The 27221-nt window shown below is 37.8% G+C and overlaps 1 protein-coding gene across 9 annotated transcripts in view; it reads right to left on the bottom strand.

The window, feature by feature from the left end:
* Positions 1 to 27221, bottom strand: part of ARL15 (ARF like GTPase 15) — a 224384-nt gene that overhangs the window by 59268 nt on the left and 137895 nt on the right. The window contains exon 6 of one of the 9 annotated variants that reach the window (XM_085567936.1): positions 1 to 27221. This exon is cut by the window's left edge and continues 23464 nt beyond it; it is cut by the window's right edge and continues 36045 nt beyond it. The exons of the other annotated variants lie outside the window; for them this stretch is intronic. The gene's annotated coding sequence lies outside the window, so the exon portion shown is untranslated. 9 annotated transcript variants of the gene reach the window in all.

Below are 27221 nucleotides of genomic sequence, written 5' to 3' on the forward strand. Positions count from 1 at the left end.
AACAATTATTTGCTTAAGTAGTTCAGTTCTAATTTCTTAGGCTAGCTTTTACATCAGTAGTATAGTTTTTAAACTATTTTTTGGCAAAAATTTAAGCCTAGAGATGATAGAGGAGTAATAAGCAACCGCATGGGTTATGTGATGGATACTAACTTACAGAAGGGACAGTGTCAGGGAATCCTGGAGCAGAGAGGCAAACAGGGCGAGCAGAGATGGGGTAACAGGACATATTCTCTCTGCTCAGCTGTAGAGGGTCAGCAGCCAGAGAAAGGGAAGAGGAAGGGGAAGGAAGGCAAGAGCTGAATACCACTGGTATGTATCAGAAGCAACCCAGCACTGATAGGACATCTCAAGGCCTTCAGAGCTGGTCCAGGCACAGAGTTTGGATTCTCAGAAGGGCTGCCAGCAGAGCAGCACCATGTACTACAACTACAAGCCACTCAGTTTGCTGAACACCAGAGTAGTTTGTGGCTGATAATGTCAAAGAGCCATTATTGTGTTAGTCCCCATGCTCATGAGGAACCAGCAACTCATGTCCATCATGGGGCACAAAAACATACAACTAGTGCATCCATCGAGAATGACCTGGGCAACTCAAATGTGAAATGCTTTCCTGCTTTCTGGCTATTGTATTTAATACAGCACTTTACAAGTATGATCTAATATATTGTGAGATTTGGGACATAATGTTACTATGGTTATAACCTCCTTTGCTTTCTTCCCCTTGCAGGGGGAAGGCAACAAATTGCAGGCAACAAATTAACAGTAGAGCAGGAAATATTATTATTCACAGATATTAGCTGGTACAACTCTGCCTTGTCTTAATATAATTCTCTTTCTCCATCATCAATGAAGGTTTATTAAAACAAATGATCATGGGTACACAGACTGGGGGATAAGCTTATTTTTGCTAATTGAGATGGAAAACTTCTGAGGCCCAATTCCCACCTTATGCTGCTTACTATACAGTTTGCCAATCTTTTAACACTATTACAATTAGATTTACACTACCTTGCCAGACAAAATACACAAAGAATTAACTGCAATGATTACACATGGATATTTTTTCCCTTTTTTGTTTTTAAAAACCCAAGCTACCCAGTTGCCAGAACAATATTTAAAATGGAACATCTACCAAGAGCTTTGTATGGCCCTCATAATTTCTGTTCACCTATCTGAAACCAATCAGAAAAGTAGAAGTCTATTTAGGAGTATAGTGAGATATATTTTAATCCATAAAGAATATATGAAACTCCCTAGGGAGTTTTTAAGAGGGGGTTCATTTACATGAGTAAGAAATTTTGCGCTTGTAAATAGAAACAGTTGAAAACAATGCAATTTTCTTTGGATAAATGATCGATCTATTGTCCAGTGCAAATATTTTAAAGAAAACCAAAGAGACTGAAATTATTGGCTCAGTTTAGAAATTATGACATTGAACAAATCAAAGTAAAAAAAAATAAAAGCACAAAACAATACTGGGAGATGAGAGGTCTGGTCAGGTTTTATACAGACTATCCAAACAGCTGGAAAATATGTAGATTCTCTGAGGGAAATTTGTAATGTATTTGACTCATGTTTTTGTGGAACTGTGGATTATCCTAAGGGGTTTGAAGAAGGAACACATGCCAAAAAGTTACAAACATTATCTGGAAAATGATAGTATTTTAGTAGTTTTACAACATAGCCAGCAGTAGAAATTAAAGTTTAAAAGTAATGAAAGAAAAAGTAAAACAATTGGAGAGGTGGTCAAAATGAGAGATTACCTATTGATGAAGTCAATTCTTCTGCTTTTTTTTCACAAATTAAAATCAGTTCATGTTTCCAAAAACTAAGCTTTCTTTAAAAAAAACATGTTCTCAGGATTAAATTTTTAAAAATATTATAAATTCCTTTCTAATTTTTGCAATTTTTTCATCACTTAAAATGACAGAACAGAAATAAAATTCATCATTAATACAACTCTTATTGGCTTGCTTTTTCAAGTCACATATGTACTACACTCTGTAAGTGACAGACTACCCTTAACATGTGTAATACTGTCTCCTCGAGTAAATCTGTTTTATAATGATTATGACTTACAAACTATTTATTTTTAGAAATTTGCAATATGCTTCCTCTCACCATTTTCAAGTACTTCGTAAAACTGGTAATTATGGAGATATTTCGTGTCTTTGCACGATTACATCTCATGTTAGAAGCCAGTTTAAGGTACTTAAAGATGGAACTGGAATGGCTTACAATGTCACTTTTCCAGACAAAGGTTGCTATCTTCCCTGAAATCTGTCAAACCAGGAAAACTAGGGTGTGTCATCTTACTAATTACTAATAATTTACTAATTATTTATGATTTATTATCAGTAATAAAAGTAAATATTCAGAAACTAGTCCATGTAACTCCTTCTTGTCTCAATTAAAAGGTTTAGGGGTTTTTATTTCTACTTCAGCAGCCCAGCATTTAATATTTGGGAGGGTAGTAGGTACTTGTGGAAGAATAGTGCAGGATTTGCAAATCTTGCAAAAGAATTCAATTGACAGGGGCCAGTGACAGACAAAAGGGTGTAAAAGGGTGTGCACAGAGCAGCTGATCAATGACACATGGGGAGAGATGTGATGGGCTCTCAGAGCTTGGCATGGGACACCATGTCACAGCAGGGTCCCCAAATACAAGGCCCTGGGAGCGTGACACATGCCTCCTTGAGTTGCACAGGTATCAAAGCCTTACACATCAAAGGAACTGACAATTAAAATACACCATTTCCCAAACAACTGTGTCCCAGCTGATGGAAGATACAGAGAGCAAGTGAGACTGTGATGTGGAAATGGAAAGCAGCACCAAGAATGCATTTGGAGTGATTAATATGCAATTTCACAATTCTCAGCACAAGAAACTTGATGAATCTCAGTATGCCAGAGCAAGATGCAAATTATTTCTGAGTCAGGCAAGTAAAATGTTCATTAACTTACTGATCAAACTGAAACCAGCTTTGAATACAAGAAATTTTGATGCCCTTCTACTATGGGAAGCCTTCAGCTGCACCTCCTGAGACTGGCTGCTGGGCTGTGCTTCTGCACTAGGGGCTCCTGGCAGAGGAGGGATTGGCATGTGTCAGTGGCTAAACCCGTTCTTCATTTGTGGACTAACCAGACACATGGCCTGAAGATCTAAGCATCATAGCAAATAAATGAGAAATACCTATCCTGAGTAAAATTCAGAAAGCTCAGCACATGGAAGGAGTTTGTAGGAGCCCAGTTCTGTTCCCAGAAATATTCAAAAGTGTTTCAGCCATTAATTTTTGTTTGGAGGACACTGCTCTGCAGAAGAATAATCAAGTTCAAATTGTTTGCAAGCTTAACAATTTTAAGGCTAAATGATGAACACATCCAAACCTTTGGGGAATAATCCTTCTTGCTCTTTTAGTCCAAAAATGACAATTAGATTTTAAGCGGCACAGTTGAGCAGATCCAAACACCAGTTTAAAATTCAGTCCAGAATCCAAAACGTAGCAGCCAACTGAGAAGCATCTGGGGACATCCTGATCAGACCACAGAATTTATAACACAAACCCAGTATTTATTTAATAATCATAATAAATGTACCAAAACACATTAATATAAAGGCCAAAAAAGTACTTGGGTTTACCCAGATACAAAATTCTAACCAATTCTACTTCAAACCCATTACATTTGAGAAAGTCTGAAACTGGGTTTTCACTTCACCTTGAAAAATTACTGATCAAGCAGAAGAATTTTAATTTTCAAGAGATATCAAGTAAAAAATATGTAATGAGGAGAGTTCTGCTAGAGTGGAAGACCTGTATGTACTTACAAATCACTGTTTGGTGGCTTTTCCCAGCACCCAAATAAAGTAATGTAGATTGACAAATGAAGTCTTTAAAAAGAAATTGTTTTTCCTGCGTTTTTAATTTAAACTGTGTCTCAATGTTGGATCTGTTAGAGAAGGAGAGGTAGTCTTTTTAAGATGTGCTTAAACACTCATGCACAAATATTTCTCCATTTCAGTAATCAGACGGGTCTGTTTTAAGACAATAAGACGTGACAGGTAGCACATTTGTGGGAGATCAGTGATTCCCTTGGTTACTCTGCAAGATGCAGGTCTAAAGGCATAGTGACATCAACCAGCTGAGAAGTGCAGTAATCCCCTGGGACTAGCTGTCATGTCTCATTGTCCTTATGAAAGAAAAACGGTAAACAAGGAAGCCAGTCTGCAATTATGAATTTATGGATGTTTGTTAATGAGTATCTCAGACCTAGTCAGACAGCTTCTTTTGGAATATTTTTCAAATTTATCAGACTGTTTCAGAATGGTCCTTCAAAACTGATTAAAAATTCCACCATCATTAGATTATGTGAGAAAAAAAATCCATATTAAAATTTGGATATTGTGATTTAACACAAATACACTTTGAAAGCCTGGGGAAAACAGCCCCCCTCCTAAGTTTCAGGCATCAGCTCTATCCAGTGAACAAATAATCCAGGGATGACAAAAAAAAGAAGATGGAGAAAAAGAACTTAATTCATAATGGTACAAAAAATAATGACCCAATAGGACTTCATGGACCAAACTGAATATATTTCTGGTTTAAGACACACAGACAAAAATGAAATATCAGGAATCATATATTATGAATTGTGCTAAAGGAATCCTTCAGAAAAATTGCCAGACAATTACACAAAAAGATAATGAGGATAAGATGACACAATTTGAATACAGATCACCCAGACAGACACCCTCTCGGCCATTTAGTAACTCCAGACAGACAGTTTGCAGCAGTTCTCTTATCCTAACTATCTTAAAAATCAGGGAAATCATCCATTTAAAAACAAAAAAGTCTTCTTAAAAATATTTTTCTTAATATTAAATTAAGTACTATTAAAAAATAGAACATAACTAGAGCAAGAAAATATTAAGAGAAAGAAACCCTGATGATTCATAATGAGTGTTGGTACCAGACAAGAGTAGGGTTGGGGTGGCAGTGGATAAGCAGCTAATAAAAATGTCTTGGGCTGCAGGTCATATACAATATAACACAATATCTTTTTTATGGGAGAGATTTACTTGCATGTCTGCTTAATGCTTTGTTGCATGCCTGGGTATACAAATGATTCTTTAGAGAGGTACAGTGCTGTTTCATATAGGGTGTTAAACAGTATCCAGGCACCAGTCTGCAGCTGGAGTTTTATAATTGATCAAAACATATTTTCCCCAAATAAAACTAATTTTTCCAGAGTTTGTTGAACAACAAAGGCAGCCATCCACTGAACTACCTGACAAAGCTTTAAGAACAGTCTGTCCGTGAAAAAGAGAAGCAGATAACAGAACAGTGCTTACTGCCAATAGAGGTCCAACTAAGTTAACAAGTTTTGTCTGAAGTCACATTTCATTTTACTACATTGGGGAAACCCATTGCTACTCATCCATTGAACACATTTGCCTTCTTGCAGGTGCTGCATATGGCACAACTCAAACTAATTTCTGAGCAGCATGCCAGTGAGCTCATAGGCATGAAGCCATTCTGGTTTAAAGACACAAGAAGCTCAATTTACTCTTTCATGTTCAGTATATTAATTCAAAAGGTGGTAAGAAAGGGAGAGTGTGGCATTGCAGCTGCAATATATTTCTACTCAGCAGTGAACCCTCTTTCCCTAAGTGTACCTCTGCAGACTCTCCATCTAACAGATACACTCACAGTACTCACACACCCACAGGCTGAGCAGAGCTCAGCTGGAAGGCTGGTGTCCTAGCTCGAGCCATTGAAGTGACTTTGATAGAGTCACAGAGGCACCAAGTGAAAATGAGAGATCGAGCTTCATGCAGCAGTTCTGCAAGTCTCTGATGTGCATTATTTCACATGTTCAGGCCACCAAAGTGGCCACTGCTTCAGCTCAGTATGTCATAAAACCTTGTCACTAACTGCTCTATGAAGCACTACTGCCCATAGAGTTTAAAGACATAGGACACAGTGCTGTTCCACATCTGTTTACATTTAGACACTTCTATGGCAATATAAAAATCATGTGATCCAAATATAAATATTTCTATACAGTACTAATGTAATTGAGCCGAAGAGGAGACTGATTAATTTTCTGAAATTATCTTAATTATATAATCATGGCAAACTCAAAGATACATGTATTTGGAGCATTTCATGTGCAATTTAATGGATTATGATAAAAACAAATTAAGGAATTAAAACACGCTAAAATTATTAATAATATATATTTTGAAATTAAAAAAAGAAATTTATTATGAATGATCCAAAACAGGACCAAGGATTTGTGTAAGAGATAATATTTTATCTAGGTCCAAGATATCATAGGAAGACTAACAAAATACTAAAGGATGCTCATTTATAATGCTTGAACATGACATATCCCAACTCTTGCATAGCACTCGATTTAGGTACAAAGCGCTTTTCTTTTTCACACCTCAGATATAAACAGAACCAAGGAAAATTAGATATCTTCTTGCTCAACAGTTTGATATGTAGATAGGTACTGTGCTGCAGATGTTTCTACTCTCATTACACATTCTCATTTGAGCAAGATAAAATAGTTAATTATATATGCTTTAGTATATGTCAGCTTAAAGAAAAGGTTAACTTAAACTGTCTTCATCCGTAAATTACACCAGCACATTTTACTTTGCTCCAAAAATAAAAAGGACCACTTACAGTGCTGGGTATGTCATTGGAGTTCAGGGCCAGTAATCACTGTTTTGTGGGGTAACTTCTCAAACAGCTTATAGTCATAAGCTCCTCACAAAACCTGACTTGGCTGCATTTTCATTTTGATTGTTGTAAGTATACTTTCAAGTCAAAGGCAGTAAGATAGATGGTATTTTTTTTTTTTTTGCCACAACAAATACAATATCTTCTGTTGGTACCAAGGAACAAAGCTATGAAGACATATCTGTTATTGTAAAAAAAATAATTTTTAAAGAAAAATTAATAGTATCATTCCCAAAGGGAGTTATAATAAGTATTCATATCAGTGACCTACGAGTCCAGGATTTTAGAAAAATGACATTAAGAGTCTGCAGCAGCTAAAGTAATGCCTTTTTTTCACAAGGCAGCAATATTTCTCCCTTTTCTCATATCTCCAATACAGGCTTGCATTTTCTTGAACTGTTGTATCTGCTTTATTACCAGCTCACAGAGATATTGGTCAAGAGTAATGCATGGTCTGATTGGATTTTTTGAGTGAGAGTAGATGTTTTCCTGTGGAGGTTTCTGTTTTTTAAAAAATAGTTCACTTATACAAAGATCTACAACAGTAAATGCACAGTGTACGCACTCAAGTTGTACTGGCTTGAGAAATAATACAGTTAAAGAGTTACCAAGATCCTAGCATTGGCATTTTCCCCCTCAAAAGAGGCAAAATTATTGTGAACAGTAGGAGCTGTGCACTGTAAAATCTTTCTATTTAAATCAAAACCTTTATTGTTAACTTCAAGGATGATGAACTTGTTGAAGGCATATGACTACAGACTCAAAACAAACCTTATAGGAAAAACCTTCCTCTACAGTTTCTGATTGCTTTGACTTAATCAAGCCACAGAGAATGTTCTTGTAGGTGATCAGCACAGTCTTTGCAGACACAGTGCATCATAAGAAACAAAAGCAGAGTTACCGAAGGAAAACCGTCTAGACAGTCAGCAGAAACTTGAGCATTAGCAGGCAGCATCAGCATATCTCTGAGCCATAACAAGGGAGGATTTTGCTTTTTCCCTAGAGAGATTTTTCTCTTGAGCACAGTTCCTACCTATGAACGAAATGTGTAATCTCTTCATAGGTTTCTAAGTGCTCATCAGGACACTTCTACTGTGTGAGCTCAGGCCACATGAGCAAGAGACGAAATTCCTATTTTGAGGACACAGCTACAGTTTTTAACTACTCACACCACACAGCTTGGTTGCTGCTACAGCAGCATGCACAGAGTAAAAGTGAAGGAAGCAAAGGCTCTCATTTCACATCCCGCCTTCACTCTTGTTTGGAAGAAAGGGATGATAGCATAATGATTCCCGAATGTCTTAAAGAAGGAAATGTAACAGTGTCCTAAATTTCCTAATAACTCAAGCATCAGATTACTTCAACTGTAATCACCATTTCTATTTTATAACCAAACCTGTAACTTAATAGCAGTGGAACCACATGGAAAATAAACTGAGAAGAATGCCGATATTTAAAAAACTATAAGCAAATAAGTATAATTTGATTTTGGTTTTATTTTTGTTTCTCTTTTCCTTTGTAATTTTTCAAAAGGCCAATTTGGTTTTCCATGAGTATATTTCTTTTGCAAAAATTGATTCTACAGATGTTTATGAATTTAGAAAAGTACACCAAGAGTGTTGCAAATCAGGCTTGGGAAAAATCATCACAGACTGCTTTCATCAACTGCAACACAGAAACACTTTAATACTGACCCTTCACCAACTATAAACTATAGGAAGTATCTAGTGCATTAGCTGTTTCCTGCTGGTACCTAAAGTTTAAACATTTGTGCACAGAATGAGAACTTGACAATCATCTGACTACAAAATTTAGTTTGGAGTAGATTGCTTTGGTTGTAGTAATGCTATTAAAACCTATTCATTTTTATGAACATTGGCATAATGTTTAGTATATTTGAAAAGTTTTTTTTTTAATCCAAAAAAGTCATCAGTTTACTGTCACTGTCAGTTAAAATGATGCTAGTCTCAGTGGCAACATGCCTAACCTCAAAATCATTGAGGTTCATTGCAGCAAGCAAGCCGCTAAATCTCTTCAGTGTCCAGTGGGGACAATAAGAATTGTGCTGATTGAGAGGAATCTACAACAAGGATACAAAAGGGTCACTACACCTAAACAAACATTGTGGCTGAAGGCAATTTCAAACTTCATATGTTTTGTAAACTACAGAGACTTTTTTTTCCAAGGAAAAGTAAAATGAAATTCAAGTCTTCCCATTTATTTTCTCTTATATCATCTGGTTTTCTAGCATTTATTCTTTACACTCTGCCAAGCAATAATTTACAGCAGTTTTTGCTGATAGAAAAAAACCTGGAAGCCCTCTCCAATGCCAAGCGACAGCAGTTTAGAGTGTTTAACTGGTGAGTAATGCACTGATGAAATACCGCAATGCAAATTTTTTTCAAAATATTTAGGACTTAGAGATTACTTGCGGAAATGGTAATGTTTCCTAACAAATCAAGTGTTTCAAGAACAGACCACCCAAATGTATTATCATAAAAAGAAGTCAGATACTTAATTACTTAATAGAATGACACATTTCTACTTTACTTTTCTATTTTACATTTTTTAATTCCTTTTTTTTAAAAAAAAATGCATCCTCTCTAGAGAGTAAAAGATTTACAACAGGAGGCGGGTCAAATTAATTTGCTAGTAACCAACTTCCTTGTGTTCCAATTACTTTGGAAATAGTTTAGCTTGAACCATGATACTGTACATACAGCACAAGGGAATGAAAACACTACCCCTTTTCCACATCTGAAATGGCCTTCCTTAGACCACCTACGCTGACTTAAACCATGTGCACTCTCAAATAAATTTAAAAATCATAGAATCATAGACTTGTTTAGGTTGGAAAAGATCTTTAAGATCATTGAGTCTAACCACTAACCTAGCACTGTCAAGTCCACCACTTAGGGACCACTTCTCCAGTGCTTGACAACCACTTAGGTAAAGAAATTTTTCCTAGTATCCAATCTAAACCTCCTCTGGCACAACTTTGAGGGCATTTCCTATCATCCTGACACTTGTTATCTAGGAGAAGAGGCTAACCTCCATATCACTTCAACCTCGTCTCAGGCAGTTCTGGAGAGTGATGAGGTCACCCCTGAGCCTCCTTTTCTCCAGGCTAAACACCCCCAGCTCCCTGAGCTGTTCCTCACAGGACTTGTGCTCCAGACCCTTCCCCAGCTCCATTGCCCTTCTCTGGGCTCACTCCAGCTCCTCAGTGTCTTTCCTGCAGTGATGTACCAGAGCTGGACACAGCACTCGAGGTGTGGCCTCACCAGTGCCCAGCACAGGGGGACAATCCCTGCCCTGGTCCTGCTGCCACACCATTGCTGATCCAGGCCAGGATGCCCTTGGCCTTCTTGGCCACCTGGGCACACCCTGGCTCATGTTCAGACACCTCTACTGTCTTTACAGCCACACTTTCACAAGATTGTAGAGCTACCTGAGGTCTTGTGGCTGAAGTGCAGGACATGGTACTTGGTCTTGTTGAACCTCAAGCTCAGCCCATTAGTCCAGCCTGTCCAGATCCCTCTGCAGAGCCTTCCTGCTGTCCAGCAGATCAACACTCTCACCCAGCTTGGTGCCAGGTACAAAGTGACTGAGGATGCACTTCATCCCCTCATCCAGGTCATTGATAAAGAGGTAAATGAGCCCTGGTGAACTCCACTAGTGACCAACTGGATGTAACCCCATTTATTACCACCCTCTGGGACTGGCCATCCAGACAGTTTTTCAGCCAGTGAAGAGTACACCTGTCCAAGCCATAAGCCAACTTCTCCAGGACAGTGAAGTGGGAAAAGGTGTCCAAGGTTTTACTGAAGTCCAGATAGACAATATCCACAGCCTTTTCCTCATCTACCAGGCAGGCAGTCTGGTACACAAGGTGATCAGCAAGGATCTCTGGCTAAGCAGAGATCTGCCTTTCTACCTGGGCCTAATACCTGGTGTATCCTGTACATGCTGTGTGATGGCAGTCAAATTACTGCTCCATGACCTTTCCAGCACTGAGGTCAGGATGACAGGCCTATAGTTCCCTAGATCCTCCTTCCAGTCCTTCTTGCAGATTGGCATTATACTTGCTAGCCTCTGGGAAGGCTGTCTGGGACCCAACCAGCTTGCCAAAACTGCTTGTAAATGATGCAAAGTGGATTGGTGACCACTTCTGCCAGTTCTCTCAGTACCCTTTGGTGGTTCCCATCTGGCCTCATAGTCTTGAGTGAACAACTGATCTTACTATTAAAGATTGAGGAAAAACAGGCTTTAAGTACCACATCCTCTGCCTCATCCTTTGTTACTATGTTTCCCCCTGCAGTCAATAAATGGAGAGTCTCCTTAGTCTGTGTTTTGTTGCTAAGATATTTATACAAACACTTGTGTTTGTATAAATAAGTGCCTTTTATGTCAGTAGCCAGATTAAGTTTTAGCTGGGCTTTAGGCCTTCTAATTTTCTCCCTGCATAACCTCACAACATCCTTGTAGGCTCCCTCAGTTGCCTGCCCCTTCTACCAAAGGTCAAACTCTTTTTTTCCCCCCTGAGTTCCAGCCAAAGCCCTCTGTTCAGTTAGTTTTGTTCAGTTAGTTTTTGTCTTTTGTTTGTTAGTTTTTGTGTTTCAGCACACTGGAGGGCCTGCTCCCACACCTTCAGGATTTCTTCCTTGAATAGCTGTCCTGGACTCCTTTGCCCCTCATGGCTGCCTCCCAAGAGCTCTGTCAGTCAGATTCCTTGACAGGCCAAAGGCTACCCTCTGCAAGTCCAGAATGGCAGTTCTGCTGAACCTCCTCCTTACCTGTTCAAGAACTGAAAACTCTTTAATTTCATGATAGCTGTGCGTAAGATGGCCTCTGACCACCACATCACTTACGATTCCTTCTCTGCTAACAAACAGCAGGTCTAGCAGGGCATCTTCCCTCACTAGTTCACACACCAGCTGTGTGAGGAAATTGTCTTCCACACACTCCAGAAATTTATTTAGCTGTTTCCTCTCCACTGTATTGAATTTCCAGCAGACATGTGCTAAGTTGAAGCCCCCCACAAGAACAAGTGCCAGCGATTGTGAGACTTCTTCAAGCTGTTTATAGAATATTTCATCTGCTTCCCTATCATGGTTGGGCAGTCTCTAACAGATTCCCAGAAGGATATCTGCCTTGCCATCCTTCTCCTGATCCTTACTCATAAACAGTCAATCCTCTTGTCACTATTGTTAAGATCTAGACAATCAAAACATGCCCTAAAGTAGAGGGCTACGTCACTGCCTCTTTCCTTGCCAATCTGTTCCGAAGAATTTTTAACCCTCTACTACAGCACTTTAGTTGTGCAACTCTTCCCACCATGTTTCCATGATGGCAACTATGTAATGATTTTTGTGCTGTGCAAAGACTTCCAGCTCCTTCTGTTTGTTTCCCATGCTGCAGGCATAGGTGCGCACAGACTATTGATCCCACTACCTTTTGGGGGAAAGAAACTCTAAGTCCTTTGTGACCATTCCTAAGATACTTCCATGGTTTCTAACACACCAATAACCCTTGTGCCTTTGCTTACACAAAGATCTCCCTCCTCTACCTCCCCTGAGACAGGAGACAAAAGTACTTTGCTAGCACACTTGCATTCATTCAACATTTAAATCACTTCAACTTTTGGTCAAGAACTATTGTATTTCTGCTGTCTGTGCAAAAGTGAGATATTTCTTGAGCTACTTCACAGATTTTACAACCAACCACCTAAATATCATATATCTCAGATTCTTAACAAGTCATCTTTGACAAAACACACAACTAAGGATTGCTTAAGCAATAAAATGTGAACTAGAAATAATTTACATAAAAATTAATCTACATGATGTCCCATGCTTTATTTATACCAGTCTGCTAACTTCCAGCAGTCAGAAATTCATACTATGTATTCTACTTTTTAACACAATAAACACACAGTTCGTGTTAAGACTTCATAAGGCCTTCACAAATACTGCCTTAATGCACACATATATTGATAAAACTCTCCTTCATATCTTAATTTTCCTCAAAATGAGGAAAAATATGTTTGTAAAATGTATGCAGCAATGATATGTCTGAATGTTCATAGTCACCTACCAGAAATACGCCTTAAACACTGGATAGCCTAGTGAATATTAAGCAGACACAAACTGTATTTTTCTATTTGAGAGCAAAGTGCTGAAACAACTACTTTGTACTGCACTACCTATAAGCCATATTGTGTGTTCATCACCATTTTACAGAATAGGAAAGTCTACTAAAGGGACTATCAGTATCTGATGAGAAAGCAATATGTATTGGCAATCCATTAGAAAAGGGTAACAAAAGGACAACGTATTTAAATAATTGAATTTCACAGCAGATAACTTTAGTGGGTGCCATAAAAACGTGCTATATCTGTAAAAACATAAACATACTGAAGGGGAACATGGAATAAAACTGGATCAGAGGTGCTCTGGCAAAGAAAGCAGGGAAAGAACAGGGATTTTGTAAAAGAATTCAGCACTGGTCCTTCTCCTTTTCTGGGCAATTGCCCTACATTTCCTTCTGGGACTGTGACAGAACATTTATTTTTTTTTTTCTTTTTTATTTTATTGCACTGCAGGCCTACCATTTATTTTAACCTATTCAATGGGTGACTTTGTACTTTCCTTGGGTGGCTATCCCATTGGTGTACTACTTCTGTGAACCTGAATTTCAGAGGATCCTATACCTCATCTGAAACTAATCTACTGTGCAAAGAAACTTCTACTTATCTCCTCACTGCACTAAAACTGTTTAAACCAGATGTGTCAAAGTTATTCTGCAAGAAGGGGCTGAATTCCACATTTAATTATGCCCCATGGAGCAGGTCATAAACCTCATGCTATCACTGACAAACTGTTTTTGATCCCTCTTGAAGAGAAGCTGCTTTGGCCCAATGACTAAACACAAAAAACAGACCTATACAAAAAAAAAAAAAAAAAAAAAAAAAATGTTTCAGACTTGCTTTGTAAACTCAAGGAAAATAATTGGAGAAGAAAATGATATTGGATGTTAATGTAGCATTGACTGACAAACAGTATAATGGGACAGAAAACTGCTAGCAGTGTGGAAGCAGAACTAGTGCAAGTTTTCACTTCTTGGGAAGTATCCCATTTGTCTCATTCTGCAACAGAATGACTGGAAAAAGTTTACAACCTTCCCATGTTACAGCGTGGCTGCACTATAAAATGGACCATGGAGACATCCTATAACAAAAATCTCTCTCTGAAAAGAAAGTAAGTTACACTGAGAGATGCAGAATTTCACTGATTCTGTTTATAGCAAAGACATGTATATCCTCTGGCTCCAACAACAGTGTTAGTACCACCACTGGTAACAAAATCTTGTAGCTTGGAGAAGAAACTGGACAAGGACATAGCTGGCAGGAGAAAAAAAAAAGAAAAAATCAAGATGACTTGTTAAATTCAGTATCTAACTTAAACTTTCTCCATCTTTTCAACCTATTCATCACTGGATCGATTTGAGAATTTTTCATATCTCTCTAAAGTACATTATTTGATTATCACTTCCTCATACCTTATTTGTTGTTGACAGTCTCCCCTAAAATCCGTTTCTTCTCAAATTATTGGCTGGTTCAAGTAAAAAAAACAAAGGTCACCATTTTTGCTAATGCTGGTGGACTGCATGACTTTGGATTGCTGCTTTTTGAACACTTTCTACAACAAATCATGTGACTTGGAGTGGCAAAATTTAAACCTCCTATGTTTTGGAAACTTAACACAGATCTTTCAGAAGCAACACTAGCTCACTATTCATTAGGTACATAAATAAAAGACCTTTCTTTTTCATGGATGGCACCAGTCAAGCCATCCAGTTTTCTCTCTAGTTTCAGTGTTTTATCCACAAGCTATTACCTGTGACATTCTGCTAGCAGCAAAAATATATATGTTACAAGTATGACAGGGAAAAGACTATGTTAAAATGATCTTAGAAACAGCAGACAGAACAGAGAAGTGCACAGTATCGTCAAGAGTTACTTTAGGACTTCATGCAAGCATTGCTGCCTAGTATATATGTGTGGTACAGAACATTTCACTCAAGTGCAGGAGACCCTTCAGCCTGACCTCGATAGCTTCAGCTAGGCTTCCTTCAGGCAGCATGCCCATTAGCCAGCAATCTATCAGAACTAAACTGTACTCCTCAGGTACATGCTATACACTACAGCCAGGAATGAAAAATTCCCAGTTTAAGTGACGAGTGGGTTGAAAACCTTAAGGAAGTTTCAGTTACATAATAGCTACTTACCAAGGGCTGAAACCTGTGGCCTGGCAGAGCATTTGCCTTGAGCAGAGAGTTTTGTCCATTATTCACTGGTAGGAATCAAGATCTCACTCAGCTCTGTTCATGAGCATCAGGAAGCCCCAGCAAAGGGTAATGGGACCTCCGTAGCTCACTCAGTGTGACTTCAGGCACAAGCCTGGAATAATACCAGGTTAGTTGTGGCTTTATCTCTGTGAGTCTTGAAAATCCCTTAAGGTAGACTCCATAACTCCTCTGTCTGAGAGCCACCATGATTCTGCTGGGGAAGATCCTCTCCCAGTGTCCATATTGAGCCACCCAACACACAGCTTCTGGCTATTACTCCTGATGTCACCTGGCTTTACCAAGCAGAGTTTGATTTCATTATCTAACTGTTTCTCAAGTATTCTTAGTGCATTTCAGCCTTCTCTTTGCCAGACAAGAGAAACCCAGCTTCCTTGCAGTCTCTCTTGCTTAGAAGGTGGGTCCTGGTTACCCTGGCAGCTTGCCACTGGACTGTCCCCACTTTCTTCACATCACTACTGACTTGAGGACTCCCCGACTGAAACACAGTATCCACAGAAGAAGAGAAAGGGAACAACTTGTGTGCAGCTCTGCAGAGCTGCTGCTAACACCCAGAACAAAATTTGGACAACTCATTCATGGTACTAATCACTCATGTGCAATCTGTGCAATGAAAATGTAACCAGAAAGAGAGAGATCCAGATGGTAGTGGCTAGATCTGAAATGTAATTAGTTCAGTCAATACAGTAGTGTATTTTTAGATCTTTCACTAGTCAAAACAAGAGATGTTGCTCAAGAAAATTTAACATTGCTTAAAAAAAAATATATATATATTGCAAAAACTGTTTGCATGTCAATTCTATAGAGACTTTTCTGACAACTTAGGCAAGTGCTGGAAAGCACATTTTAATTCATACAATGGCTAAAGAAGCACTGCCAGAAAATATGATTTGGAACAATTCTTGGAATACAGAGGTTCATCTGTTTTGCAAAAGAAAGAATCAGAAGCACATAAGTATAAGCAGTTATTTTAAACTTGCCAATTAAGCAAGGACACCAATAGCTAACAGATGCAGTTATTTGCAAATGGTTTTAGCAAAACATACATACTACATATGACAAATCCTGATTGAAACCTGTGTCCCGGTAGAGGTGCAACTATAATACAGACCTGCCTATTAGACTCAGCATTTGTCCGAGGGCTATTACACTAGCTATTTAATTTGTATTTCAGAAATAGTATCGTTCAGATGCAAAGTTGGAATGTAGAAAAATTAATCTAGATTGTCATTTCCCAGAACTATTTAAACCACTCAACAGAAAACTTCCCTTTGGAATTTTTAAGCATGGATTAAGAAAAACTGTTCCTACTCTGAAGGATCTCTTTCCAAAAAACAGACCTAATTGTTTCCAAACACACCTCAGAACACTGAGGAAACCCAAAACTTCACAAAGAAGTTTAAACACTGTGGCTTTGATTATCATTGACACATACATCCATTACATTGTTTAGGTCTGTTTTGATAAGTGCTACACAAACACAGCAAGAGTGAAAACACAAGAAGAACACATATCATCTGGGAGGAAAGAGAAGAAGGAGACACCAGCCAAGTAACAAATGGCTAGTTCATGTCTTGAGCTGCATAATTGGCAAATTTCAAGAAGAAGGAACCTGGGAGTGGGGTATGAACTACAAGAAGAAGGGCAGCTAAATGGATCATCCCTATGAGCAGGCCATCACAAGGAAATGGTACCATAAGGAGAGTCAAAAAGGCTCATACCAGAGAGCAAGAAAACTGGTGAAAAGCTAGATAAGTGCATTCTACTTATTAAAACAATACTGTTAAGTTTGAGATTATTTTTTACTAATTAAGAAATATGAGTCCAAGGGCCTTTTATGGAGGGAGACCAACATCAAGAGGTAAAAACCCAACAAAAACTACACAAAGCCACCCCCTCCCTCAAGAAATGAGACAAGGCAGTAAGGATCTGGGTTATCCATTTCAAGAAGTGCATAAGGTAAGCTACGGTGGTTTTTGTTGTGTTGCATTTCAGTGGTTAGAAAACTTCACTGGAGTAGTGAAGAGTCCCATTGGCTCAATACAGAATAGTGGTGGTAGCCAAGATAACTGCGATAAACCACTTTAAAATGTCTGGTGCACCACGAGAGAGCTGTGTTTCAGTGACATCAAAAATACATGGCAAACCAACCATTAAAACCATTCATTCAAAACACAGTTTCACAGTTTTAATGGGGCCAGTTTAAGATTATGGATCTTTATTTATTTAAACATTTTTGTGAAGTGACATTTTAAACATTTATTTAAACATTTTTGTGAAGCCTTTTTGTACATAGGTTGAACTATGATCACTTTCTAAATCGCTGCAAGCATAGTTCAACTTCTGTTGTTTTCATCTTTTGCTTTCACTTTTTGCCTAAACAATTTTATGAAATATTCTTAGTTTCTGCCACCTTCTACCCATATTAAGCAACCTAGGATTGTAAACGAGGGCAGAGTTTCCAAGGCTGAATGCAGCATATTCTCCACTCCCCTAATCGTGCAAAACCTCCTCCGCCTCACATCTGCAGGGCTGGAGCATTGCCAGTGGCAGGTCTGTTCTTCACAGCATCATTCTTTCAATGCCTTTGGGGATTTTCTGCAGAAGATAATTTTGACTATATCTTACTAAAAGTTGATGCCCTTTGATGGCATCAAGTTGATAGTTTGATAGCCTGTGCAAATTTGGTTGACTGTCTTGCTTAATTTCTAGAATTGCTGGCATTCTCAGTAATAAACAAACCCCTTGATTCACACTACCATGATGACTAGCAATTTTGGCAGCTCTGCAGTTCAGACCCAAGGCTGAAGTGGCACAGGAGAAAAACCACTGTTTCCCGTTCCTGCGAATTGACTTTTGAAGTCATGGCTGTAATACACTGGGCAGGCAGCTTCTCGGCATAAACACAGGACAGTTTTTAGGACTAACTACTATGCTGTCTCCACAGAGCCTAAGCCAAGATTAAAATAATATTTGCATCAAGAGAGACTATAGCTGTAAAGAGAGCTAATTTTATGCTTGTATGGTTGGAATATTATACCTGAACTTGCTCAGAAAGTATGTACTTTCCTTTAACACAAAATTAGCTTTGGGCGTAACTATTATTTGTTTTTTAGCAGAACCTACAAACTACTTCTGTTTGCTTGCACCTAAATGTAACAAAAAGATGTCCACACCCATTAAGTATAATTTTAGGAGCCAGAGGCTTCTGAAAGACCCAGGTGAGCTAACAGCTGGCTCTCTTCTTCTTCTAACCACAAATGGAAAGGTGGAAAGTCCTAAAGAAGGAACAACTCTAATCCTATTACTCTTTTGCTGCTTCCATGCCATGCCAGCCAAGCCCCTCAACAGCAGTCACAATCACTGTCTCCCTCTTGCGGGATTAATGGCCCTTTCCTTGTTCTGTCAGAAGGTAGTAATCCCATCAGGAAACTTCCTTTGCTCTAGCTAGCGACAGATTTATCTGAGATGACTGATTTTTCTCATCTTTGTTTTTGCTTTCTGGCAGGACTTGATAAGAGTGGCTACTTTTAAAACTTAAAATTCACTTGCTAAATACTGTTCATGATTATTCATTCATTCTGCAATATTATCATACTTCAAGTACTGCTCAAATTCTACCAGATACTGAAAATCACTAGGAAATATCTGAATTATTATTTTCCATCATATGAATAACAGAAACAAATAATTATAAAAAATAGTTTCTATACTAATTTTTACTTTTCCTCTTTTGTAAATTAGATTTGGAATATTTTTTATAATTTTTAGCATTCCTTTATTTCAAATGAGAAACTAATGGTTTTGTAGGTATTAAACCAAACATTCTGGCTTAACTGCTAATAACTCAATAGCTAAGTTTGTGTGTGTATCCATATAAATATATATATACACACGTGCATGCACAAAAAGGCAACACCCTGAGGATAAATTATCTTTACAAGAAGATTCTCCTTTATTATTTTTTATCATGGTAGAATCTACAAACCCCACTAGAAACTGGGGCCCCACTCCATGATGTGCTGTACAGACATATATTAGAACTCAGTTGCAGCCCAAGAGAGTTTACAAATGTGTATTTCTCCTATGATACACATAAATACAGTGTGGCTGTTCAGTTCTTCAAAACTAGCTTGAATAATACCCTTGAGAGCATAGACTATCAAGAAAGTACTATGATTTGAGTTTGACTATTCATATTTTTTTTAAAGATTAAGTAGCACTTCAGCTTAAAAACATTTTGAGAAGCAGTGTATTAAAAGACAAACATCAAACGGACTTATACCACTTTTAGAAAAGCAAGCCCAACTAAAAATTAATCAAATTTTTAACTGCTGAAGCATTCAAAAAAGGAGTGCTTTTGCAATGGCAAATTTATTTTTTGTATGGAAAGAGATGGGGTAAATGTTTCAGTTTAGCCTTAAGCCAAGGAAATTAAATCAGCCTCTCACACTATCAAGAATAAAAAATAACTTGGTGGGCCTCCTCTCTTTCACCCATCTCACAGTGTTTTTTAGTGTTGCACATTGACAATGACAATAGCTCATCTCTCACACACACATGTTAATTACTCAGATTTACTGCAATGCATGATGCACAGCTGTTGACTTGCACCCATTGCAATAGATACTGCACATAGAGAACAGAGGCTCAGCCTCAGTGCTTAGAATGCATGTGTAACAACAAAAAGAGCAGATGGATGCAGACAAATTCCAAAAACAAGATAAAGCTGGTCAGAATCTTCTCAGCACAGTGACAGATAACTGGATCTTATATATCTTTCGAAATACAAAATATATATGGCAAACTTCTTTTGAAGCATACACAGAGGATGAAGATGCTTGTTTAAGTGTTAGGTGAGCAATTGAATTTATCATCATAAACAGAGAACACTTCACATAGGCCTGCAAACACTCAAATTTAAACATTTTATTTTCATGAGAACTGAAGTAATGAATAAAGAGCTCTCTCTCTTAATATGCAACTGGATTCCATGAGGAATCCCCAACCAATCAATCTCTTTTTTTTCCAACCTCTAAAATAACCCCAACAAAAACCCCCTGTAACCAAACCAACCAAATGCCCCTCCCCCCCTTCCCCATGCCCCCGCAAAAACCAACAAAAACCAAAACCAACCACCCACTGAACAAAACCCCTCAATGCATCAACAGCATTTATCAGTCAAATGGGTACCATGTATGGGTCCTGTGTACTTCAAAATATTACAAAGGCAGTGACAGAAATATAAAAACATAAGAGCCTATGAATAAAAAGATTTACAAGAGTCTTATCATGGTGATTGTTTACTGTGAAGTTACTGACAGATTCCCTCTGATCTGACTTCAGGTTTGTATGAGTAAGCTACTGAGTTGGTAATCCTTTAAGTACAAATCTTTAGGGTAAACTGGGAGCAGTAGTTAACGTAAATACAACTCAACTGTTCTCAAAACTATCAGTTGAAAATTATTCACATTTTTGCCATTTCCTGACCAAAAGTAGCATCTCCTGTTAATTTACTAAGTGCTACACTCCGAAATTAAGTTCATGGCATCAAGGATACTAAAACATAAAATGTTTACCATCAAAGAATGTTAATATTAAAATTATTAAATAAATTAGAAGATTACGGTCCCCAGGATCAGAGAGGAAAGGTCTGTAACATTGCTTTTTCATCTGTATATTTCTCCCTCCCTTCTCTTTTTCACTTATCTTGCTCCTTTTCTATCATCTCTCCAGAACTCAACAGGAGATCAAAGGACGTTCCATCCATAGTAAATCAAGCTAGAGGCTGCCAGTCTGGAGAACACAGCCAAGCCATAATTGCAGGGGAAATGAACACAACTGCACTTACATCAGCAACAGAGGTTAATAATTTTTAAAGGATAGAAGTCATATTCACTGGTTCCACAATTGCAAAAATGGTGTCTCTGGTTGAGACATCCAGTAACAAGGTTCAAACATATTATTCACTTTTAAAAAATAACCCAGAAGCTGTTTTCATTGTTCTAGGAAAATACTATTTTTTGAAACCTCTTCTTTTTAAATGTTTAAGTTAATATTCAGCATGATTCAGTTGAATTTCTATTAACATGTCTGCAAGTGTAACAATATCCGTATCCTTTTCAAGCTGTTTGAATGTGGGATTTTTTCCAGCGTTTTCTTTAAAAGTTTAGCTGGCTGTTTTATAATTTGTCACCTTTTGTCTTCTTTCAGCAGTATGTCATTAAGTCTTTAATTTGGCGTTTCCTGTTGTCTGCAGAGGGATATATGCTGTTTTAAATCCAAAGGACTGCAGACATAGATGGTGGGTAAAATCTGTGAACCATAAGTAAATTCTTATAAGAAACATACAAAAAAGATTGTTCTTCAGTCAGACTTAAGCCATTACTTTCTTCAAAAGAAGAAAAGACGCAAGTTAAGAAAAAGGCACCGCCAAAGACCTTCTGCCCAAATGTGCATCTCCATGAAGTTTCCTGCTGAGTGCATATGAATGCACGGCGATCTGGGAAAAGGATCCAAATAGGATTTCAAACATCCAAAAATTTTAACTCAAACATTTAGGTATTTCACCATGCTGCTATTCATTCATTCACTGATTTTTTTTGTCTTAGTTTAAAGAGATGCTAAACAAAAGGAGAAGAGCTCTACATGTATTTACATTCCAAAACTAAGCTCCCCTTACCACCCCCCTAGTCTGTCATCCCTTCATAGCTAAACAAACCGTAAAGTCTAGCCCTATGTCCTTGAAGCAAAGTCACAAACACAGTAACAGAAAAGTTTGGTCTTTCAAGAAAAAAAAAAAAAAGACAAAAAGCAGTTTTAATCTATTATAACTGGCCATGCTGTTTTGACACCACATTCAGATAATATGTGCAGACTGAACTGGTGGAGGAGTGGGATCAATTTCTTTATTATTTTGGCTCTTACTAAGCTTTGTTCTTTGACAATTTCCCAGTCATGAATAGCTATTCCTGTCCTACTGCTAAGACTTGCTCTTAGATACAAGTGATACATTTACCAAAACAATTTCGCAAACAAAACCAGAGGCTAAATATTTTACCATGTAAAAGGCAAGCAAGACCAATGGTTGGCTCTCTGCAGCTGAGGAGTTTCCACATAGATGCAGCTTGACAGACCCAGCTGCCTGTGCCACAAACAGCTGCAGGGCCCTCAGGAGCCGCTGTGTGCTTCAGCCAGGGCAGGTCACACACTGCAAACACCAACACCTACCAAGTTTTCCCCGTTTCTGACACAACAATACTTTTAACACACTACACACATACAGGCAAGGGGCTGTACCTTTCCCGAGGAGGTGAGAACCTAAACAACATTAGAAAGGCCCATCATTCCATTGAGAAACTCCACAGTACTCTGTGTTGAACTCTTACAGTACAAGCTTGTCTCTGGTGGAAGAGGCAGCAATACCCCATTTGAAACAGAGAAAAGCATGAGAACAGAGTGTGAATGACTCAGTGGATTACAAAGAAAGTTCTTTCACACAGAGAATGCATTTAACCCACTTTCTCTAAAAGGATTCATAACAAATTATATCATCTTCTGTTTGTGAATAGTATCTTAAACTTCAGTATAGTATATATAGCTGGAAGATTTAAACATGGGAATTTTACTATAAACTTATTTATTCTTGTTGTTAAAATGCAAAATTAGAATAATATATCTTCATAACAAGGCCTCTGATTAGAGTGACAAACATTACTTTGGAAGCACTTACAAAATTACATATTTTAATATTAGAAGAATCTGTTGAGATCATTGTGACAAGGATGATAATTTTAATTGCATGCCATTCTGTTTCAGTTCTTCTGGTGAAACATTGCTAAGCACCACCTTTCTGAGCATTAAACATGCAACAAAATTTTTTCCTGGGCTGTTGCTAACATATATTAGACTTTCTGACCACATCCATGATCTGTGTTTTGCTTTGTTATTCACATCCAGCCTTAAAAGCTGAAGGATTCCAGAACCTGACTTTCCATCTGGCTTGTTTGGAAAAGTTCTGGCCTTTTCTGTGCCAAAAGTACAGGAGTTTTATGATCTTGAAAGTTGTACAGGTTGAATTGATTTCTGCTATCAAGACAGAAATATATAATCAATGTTTATATAGCATATTTAACTGCTCATGACCAGCATTGTTATATTCATTTTTAAGAGCCCTATTATTATTATGCTTATTATTTCATAAATATACTTACAAGGTTTTCTGAAGCTGTATGCTGTCATGAACCCAAAAGGAAAATTCTCCTAGAAATGGTCAAAATTGCTGCAAAGACAAATCTCTGTGGAGAGGGCATTCTGTAAACGCAGAAGTACTACATCTATTCTGTTCAACTCCCCCACAGACTTTTACTAAAAACTTTCCTGTGGTTTAGCTAAATCCACTTTCAAAATGGCTTAAAAAAGACACTCTTAAAATCCTCTCAGAGAGCTACTGTAGAAGAGCTATTCCTTGACAGATATTTTGGGCTAGTTCTTCATGTAGGCAAGCCTTACGTGATACCTTTCTTGGCATAGTTCCTAATGTTACATCATCCACCACAATGCTTCAGTCTTTTGTAAACAATTTTGTGGGTAAACACAGGTATTCTTTATCCCAAGTTCTCTAAATTCCAATATACCTCTCATCCATAGAAAGCTTTGTGTATTTAAACAGTTTTTCATCAAGCATTTGTATAGAAAATGTGAACTCTGAACATTCCTTTGTCATACCCTGAAAGTTGTCACTAATATTTTTCCATTGTACAAGGACATTTTCCATTCAAATTAAAAAGGAAGTTCCCTAGCTGTGTTCTTTTTAAACAACAAACATTGAAATTTGCTGTTTCAATCTAGGAAATTACGCATTTAGAACTCCAGAAGCACCTAATCTTTAGAACTCAATTTGAAATTGCTCTTTTTCCTCATCTTTATAACAGAAAAGTACCTATTCTGATATAGCAGTTGCACGGCTAATCCAAAATGTAAAATGGTGCATTAAACCTGTTCTGTGATGATAGAAAACATGTGCAACTGTGTAGATACATCCATCAAGAGAAAGGCTTCCAGTAACTTTAAGACAGAAAACAGCAAACTCGAGACCCCAAAGGGAAAGCGAAAGAAATAAAATGTAATTTCACACTTTGTCAAATGAGAAACTACAAAATAGGTAAGTAAGATGTCTCTCTCTTTTCAAAAGCAGCCAACTTTGCCAGCCAGCCCACTCCAGCCAAAGTAATAGAATATATTCATTTCCCATGTAATAACCCTGTCCTATCCTTATCTGCTAGCATTATCAACATTGCAATAAAAGATGATTTTATTTCACTTGAAAGTTTAAATCCTTTAATATGGAATTACAATAATTACTTGTATTTCACATATATAATTTAATATATTGCAACATACATTAAAGATGCAACACAATAATTGTTTTCCTATATCCATAAACAATTTTAAACATTGGCAAATCCCTGTTGTTTTGGAACATGCTAAACTAAGTTTGAGCACACAAAAAGCAGGTCTGCTGGAAATCAATTACTCAGTCTCAGAGGATGGTAAGACCAAAATATGTAAGACCATTTATTAAAAAAATGTTCTCAACATGACAACAAGCAGGGCACTGCAGAAAACAAAACTCTTCTGGACATCATCAAAAGGCTGTTCATGACCTGGTTAAAGAAGATGCTCAAAGGCAAGACGTGGGAAGCCTTGAAAAAAGATACATGCAGTCATACACCATGACAAAGTGATTATTTTTTTGGACTCTACAGTCTGCATGATTTCCATCTGCTGTTTATTCGTTCTCTTCACCCTCATCCACTCATTTACATTTTGTTAGAAATAGACATATTTTATGTCTAGCTGTTTTACAGTCCAGCTTTGTTCTCTTGCTCCCCTCTTTCCCACCCAAACACTTAAAGGCTTCTAGATTTTTCTAACAGCTTTTTCTCTACACTATCAACCTGGTCACAAAAGTGCAGAAGACTACCACAGCAGTTCTCTCAAATCTAATCATTGAAGCTTTCTCCTCTTGCATCCAGCCTTCCAGACACTAAAGCTTTTCATCTGGACTATAGATTTTAATGTATATGTAGGTGAGAGAAACATACACCAAGTTCAAGAACGGAAACCCAAACTAGACAACTAGCATGTCCCCTGTTAAAGAACACACTCTTATTAGTCAGCAGTGACACCACCTGGCTTATTCTTCCTCTAATCCAAAAAATCTTTCCAAGAGTCCATTGCTATTTCTGGGTCTAAGCTGGTTTGAACATTACTCCTTTGCAGTTCATATCTACAGATTGTGCATCAAACAAGTTGCCAGAATACTGTCTCTGTCTCATTTAAAACAAGATTAGAACTCTTCATCTAAAAGCCAAGTCTTAGAAGTTAAGTCCCTTCACATATTAACAAAGTAATTCCAGACCAATTACCATCCTCTGCTCCTGAAATTTCAATAGTGTTATAAAAGCAAGTACTCAGAAGCAAGTAAAATGGGGGGGGGGAAGACCTGCTTATACTGATTGAATTTTGTCCTCTCAACTGCCATTAAAATGCAAAAATAATTACATTCATCAGGAGGGCCCCATTTTCTGTAAAGTTGTTTCTGTGATTCCAGGCAGCCTCTGGAGAATGAGTTCTCCATCTCTATGTGCAGGTTAGACCTAATGAAGAAAGCATAACCTATGCAATTTGCATGACGCTGTGTGACAAAAGCAGAGATCTGCTTTTGTATCTTCCAATTAGAAAGAGAGAAGCTCTCAATTTTAATTTTCTTGCACTGGAATTCACCATTACCATAAGGTAGTTAATTACAGTGGGAACATTCATGGAGCAAAAGAAAATGAGAACCCCCTGTTTTGGGGTTTTATTCCTGGTTTAAGGGCCAGTGTGTTTAGGTACCTGAAGAAGAAGAAGGATGCTGGTGAGGATTCACAGCAAGTAGCCTTGGGTAGGTCAGAATTCTTTCCTCAGAAAAGAGTGATTAGGAGAACACAGATTATTAACATCAGCCAGCAGACATGACACCTGATCTCATGCTTTTCTGATTACCTGCCCCAGGACACCTTTGTCTGGGCCAAAGGGTGTTTAGAGGGAGGAAAGCAGCTGCAGCCGCAGCCACCACTATTTTATCTGCGTCCTGTCTGGAGTTTAAATTATGTGTGTCATACTGACGCAAGACACTAAGATGGTTCAAGTGTTGTGCTAATAATGCTTAGTGATTTTGGCAGGAATCCAGGAACACCCTGTACAAAGGAAAAGCTAGACAGATTATGACAATTTTCAACGGTTTATAACTTGCTCAACTCTCCAAACCTTTTCAAGGAGCTAGCAAAAGACGTACCCCCCCCCCCCCCCCCCCCCACTTTCTACCTTTCTTTTTCAGGAAAGGAAGTTGCTGCAAGTAAAAAAAAAATCCTTTCGAAGCAGGAAGCATTAATATTGAAAGGAGTACCAATAGCACAACAAATTTTCACTTCCCCTGAAAAATTCAGACACCGTCTGCATGACAAAACAGGAGTAAAACTCCCTTATAATAGTCAGTTATCAGCCTGCAAAACCCTTGTAAGCCTTCATCTTGTAAAATCCCAGTTCTACAACTCTAATAAGACATTTTTTTAACTGCCAGAAGTTTTAAATGTGAGGACCTCCTAACATGAACCTGTTCTACTGGTAATAAATCTCTTTATCAAGATTACTACTTAGAATAACTAATTGTATAGAGATCCTCATAACTCTGAAACATCATGCTCAGTACAAGACATAAACAGGGTTCACCTAAATTTTCAGGACACTATCACTATCTCACTTTATATACAGAGCCCTTCATCACAAACTTTCATTATGTGTCATACTTTTGCAAGGCATTTTAATTCAGAGGGAGAAAAGAAATCCATTTAGTTACAGAAGCAATCAGTTTAATGATAGAAAATTCATTGCAGCACGAGAGTCTGGAACAGTTGGCCAAGCCATCAGAAAGCTGTAATTTTTAAGAAATGTTTTCTCTATATAAGCCTTGAACTGACCTAGTTAGAACCTTAAACAGAACCGGAATTATTCTGTAAACTTTTAAAGGTCTCGCCTGCAGGAATACATTTGCACAAC

Source organism: Lonchura striata, chromosome Z (assembly GCF_050655825.1).
Source record: "Lonchura striata isolate lonStrDom1 chromosome Z, ASM5065582v1, whole genome shotgun sequence".
Taxonomy (NCBI): Eukaryota; Metazoa; Chordata; class Aves; order Passeriformes; family Estrildidae; genus Lonchura; species Lonchura striata.